Genomic DNA, 5,000 nt, shown 5'->3' on the forward strand with positions numbered 1-5,000 from the left:
GATGTTAAAAAGGTAAGGACCGCTAACGCTACCTTGAGTTGTCCCTTGGTTAACCGGTTTCCAGTCACACTCAAAGTTGTTGCAACATACCCTTTGTTTTCTATCCTTTAAAAAGTTCAAGTACCAATTGGTAATATATGGATTCAGTGGGAGCTTTTTTAATTTATTAGCAAGAAGTTCATGTTTCACAGAGTCAAAAGCTTTGCTGAAGTCCATAGCAAAAAGGCGAACTGCTTTACAATCCGGGTTATCCAAGTAGCTGTTGGTCCTATGTTGAACTGACAAGAGAGCATCGGTACAGTTTCCACCTTTTCTGTAGGCGAACTGTGAGGTGCTGAGGTGGCTTTCAATTGTCTCGTGGGCATAGCAGTGGTACACAATTTTCTCAAAAGCCCTCGCTATAACAGGAGTTATATTAATGCCGCGATAATCACCATGTGCTTTAGGAACATCCACTTTGGGGAGGGGGTGATGATCGCACGCTTCCACGATGATGGCAAACACTGAGTAGAGATTGAGAGATTCCAGATTTTGGTGATAAGAGGCGTGAAAATCTCTGCATGCTCTTTCCAAACCCAGTAAGGAATCTGGTCGGGTCCAGTCGCAGTTCTTTTGAGAGCGCTAAGTAAATTCCAGACCTGCCGTTCGGAAATTACCGGGATCTCCATCTCACTGCTGACTGTGACAGGAGTTGGTTCTATGTACATATCATCTGAGCAGAGCCTAGCGAAGTAATCATTCAAGTCCATCAGACAGCTGTTATCCAGGTTTACTTTGCAGGATGCACGACGCCGCTGCAACAATTCATCAACTCCTTTCCACCATGCCCGACTACCTGGAGGGGCATCCATAAACTTTCTCCTATTTTCCGAGATGATGTCAGCTATTCTTTTGTTAACAACGCACAGCCTGTCTTTGCTCAGACGAGAAACTCTAGACTTCGTTCTGATCATTGACTTACGGAGTGGTTTCATCCACGGCGGATCGCGTGACGACATGGATACCGTTTTGACCGGCATACACCTGTCCATATGGCCGCGAATCTTTTCTTCCAATACACAAACCGCTTGCTGAACATCAGAAGCAGCGAGCACATTATCCCAGTTTTCCTGCGCCAGCGCGGTGTAAAGTGCGGCTTTACAATTCTCTCTACAATCCTGTATCTGTACTTTACATCGGATGGGTTTTAACTTTGTACCAGCAGGAAGAATAACAGCCGAGTGATCGGTCTTGATTGACAATTGAAATGGGTGACACTTGTTGAATAAATCTGGGCGATTAGTGGAGGACAGCTCTAGAGAAACACTGCTTTCCTTTAAATCCAGACTAAGTGACGACTTCTCCAATGCACTGTGGATAATATCAATTTTCTTCTCATTGTCAGCTCCAGTGCTGTGATCCAACGTATTTTTCACAGATTGCACTGGCATGGGATCATCATACTGCCAAGCTGGTCCTCTCTGCAGACACAGCTATTTATGGCTAAGCTGGGAAAACATGGTCTGAAGCCAAGATGAGTAATGCTCCTCCATACTAGGTTTCTGCGTTTTGCTGCTAGCAAAAAATTGAATGTTAGAATCGATTAAGCCAAAAGACATTATGTCCAAGGGCAATCGTGTAGTTTAACCGTTGAAGCATCTACTTATGTCAAGGCAACCAAACTTGCATATAGAAAATCATTGTTCACAAATCAAAAAAAAAAATTAATTCCATGGTCTTGCAAAACCAACAATTTAAAGATGTTCCAATAATTGAGTCCTCAGCCTTGATTATACTGCCTCACCACATCAGAAACTCTCTGCTCTGCACCGTTACGCGGTGAACAACTGAAAATAGGTGACAGGCAGGTATCGTCCACTAGCACAGTTTTATGTGGGGTGCTTCTGGCCCTTTTCTCAAAAACGCTACTTTTGTCAAATACAAAGGAGCTCTTAACATAGTCAATTTGTAGTGCCTCCTCAGCCTCTGAAACTCCTTGACCAAGAACTTTGTAATCCTGGTGCGACAGGATCAACCTTTTGAGTAAGAAAAAGAAAAAAGGAGCAATTTTTACAAGATATCTCTTCAGTGTCTGATACAAAAGTTTTTTTAAAAAAAGTAATATTGATTCTGAAACTAAAAAGGTTATAGGGTAAATGAAAAAAAGATATGGTGTCGAGGAAGCGATATCATTACATTGCGGATTCCATGCAGTATTGCAAACAGATGTTGCCCTTTAGAATGGCAAGACGACAGAGAGGAGACAGGAGAGGAATAGATTACAGTTTATCCAAAGCGTTGGCTTTTGGTAAAAAGAAATTACCAAAACATGCGGGAAAATTGCCATGTTGGAAAGCATGTACAAAACACAGGTGCGAGCGATAAAGGGGCCAATTTGATAGCCAAGAAAATGCAGCAATGTTGATTTTTTGGTGGTAGAGGAGTGAACATTGCGCTTCAATTTGTTTTGGGGCAATGTTGGAATATAAGTTGCACTTTTTTGTTCTGTTGTTTTTTTGTACCTGAAAACAACATTTTTGATTAGTTTGCATATGTTAATGCATTTCAGTTGTCTATTAGGATTAGGTATTTTTGAGTTGCGAAAAGCCTTTTTTCAAAATTAAGGGAAATAGGCAACCTTTCTTGTAAAAAAGGAGTTGTATTTCCATGAGAATGAAAAATCATTTTGGTATAAAAGGTTGAGGAGTTAGCCTTATTTTGATAAAGAGAGCAGAAAGAATTCGGAAATAGTTTTTTGAGTACACGGTATAATTTGCTTCGTTAATAAGGAATATTTGATTTACTAAGGACCTTTTTAAGGAACATGGAAATACAGTTCCGTTTGCTACCAAACGTAGAAAATAGAGTTTAATTTAGGTGAAGTTGAAGTAACATTTAGGGCGCATTCATTTCACCGTATTCATGAATTAGGATATTGAAGGAAGTTAATTCTAAAACCATTTGTACATGTATAATTGTTCAAAGTAGGATGTTGATTTGGAATAGATGTTGCATTGGAATTGTTTAAAAATCGAAGAAATAGCGATTTATCAAAAATGTGGTGTATTTTAATTTTAGAATATGGTTAATTTGAATGGGTCTTTAGTCAGTATATTATATCAATTAATTAAAATGAAATGTTTTAGATAACATGAGAAGTATCACTGTATTGAAGAGTAAAGTTACTTAACTTGAATAGGTTTGTGTAGATATCTTCTTCTGAGGACTTGATTGAGACGGTTTCTGGGGCGTTGTCAAGCATTTCCTCTAGGATTTGGTTGAAAGCTGTCAGCCAAATAGGTTGTTGAGTTTCGTCTTGTTTGACAGCGATCCGCACAGAGGCGGCCATTGTGCATGAAGAGAGTGAATGAGTTGCTTCACAGGTTGTGCACTTAACATATTTTTGTGAGGATGTGAGTTCTGGTAATTGTCGTGCGCATTTGGAGCAGGAAAGCCAGGTTTTGAAGTTTTCAGCGAGGGTTATTTTGTCAACATAGATGGTAGTTAGTTTAAAGAAACTGTCGAAACACTCTTCTGTCGGTGGAGGAAAGGTTTCTTCCATTCCCTGGATGGTAGTGGTTGGAGTGGTAGTTAAGTATTTCATTGCGTCAAAGGATTTGACGCGAAGATTTGTTATCATGTACGAATTGTTGTTGGTGATCTCCTTGATAGTGCTTCCCCATAGCGTTAGGCGAATGGTGCCTGTGTTGTCAGTCACAACAAAGTGGTCTAACATAGGTATAGTATCAGCTGTTTTCGTGGTAACTTCTTTGATGTGTTCAAGGGACATAGTGACAACTCCTTGTATTGACGTGATGGTGTTTTCAGCTAGAGAGGGAATATTGCCAATCAAGGTGACTGTATTAGCATCATGGACTTGAGAGTTTTCGAGATACTCGAAGTCAATGTCAGTGTTGGATGCGTCTTGTATGCGAGATCGTTTGTTGACGATGACGTCGTCTTGGGAAGGGTCGAGAAGACTACGTTTTTGTGTAACATTAGTGAGAATGGCAGGTTGTCTTGGTTCTTCATATGCTTTAAAGATTGGCTGTTTTTCGTTATCGTAGCAGACTGCACGGCGAATCGTGTTATTGCTCACTTGTAAGGAGAGGGTGAAATATGGAAAGGATCTTAGTTTGCTCTTTTTGGTGGGTGAGACATTGTGAACGAAGCCCGAGAGCTGAAGTTGATTGGTCAACTGCGGTGTTGATTGGTTAATTGCGGTGTTAGTTGTGGCGTAATTTTGTGTGTTAAGTTTTGCGTAATGAGTTAGGTAGGGTGAAATTTTTAATCAGTTAAATATAACTTGAGTTGTAGTAGTTGAAAGAAGTCTTTTTCGCGAATTTACGGCTTGAGAAGATGATTGAAAGTAAGAGTAGTTTATCGCTGTTAGGAGGCAAAGTCCATTTTGTTAATTAGGAAATGAGAGGTATTTAAAGATATTCTCACGGGAAAAACATTGGGCTAAATTTAGATATGGAAGTTACTATTTTTACTCTGAGTAGGAGATTGCACGTGATAGGGTTGTGCTCGTTTTGTGTTTGCGGGTAAGTACTATAATTAGTTCAGTTGATGGTATTAAATTCTCGTAGTTAATTTTGCCTGATTTCATCAGTAAGTCATTTGCACGGTGCAAGTAACTGTTGCCTACAATTCAGTGGCGTTTGTTTTTAGTTAGTAAACCAGGTTTCTAAAGTGAGTTGTCAATAGTAGTTTGTAAAATATATAATACCTGTTGCAGAGTCCCAGCCAGTTTATTTGATGTTTCGTCTTTAAATGGTGTTCAGCAATTAATGTGACTATTGATGTCATCATTTCTCATTGCTTGTTTGTGTTCAGAAAGTTGGTTTAACTTAGAATATTACACCACTGAATTGTAGTCAACAGTTACTGGCAGTGACGAAATTAAGAATCTTTTAGTTTTTCCTCTCAAAGCAAAACGTATCTTCCCAAAAAGGTAATTTGAATTTTTTTGTTGTTGAATGCATAATATTATTGAATACTATGAGCTAAAATTATTT

At 39.2% G+C, this 5,000-nt stretch overlaps 1 pseudogene; it reads right to left on the minus strand.

The window, feature by feature from the left end:
- The window catches only part of LOC140944353 (uncharacterized), a 4,623-nt pseudogene extending 854 nt beyond the window's left edge, over positions 1-3,769 (minus strand).
- Between the last annotated feature and the right edge of the window lie 1,231 nt (positions 3,770-5,000).

This window comes from Porites lutea, chromosome 7 (genome assembly GCF_958299795.1).
Source record: "Porites lutea chromosome 7, jaPorLute2.1, whole genome shotgun sequence".
Lineage (NCBI taxonomy): Eukaryota > Metazoa > Cnidaria > Anthozoa > Scleractinia > Poritidae > Porites > Porites lutea.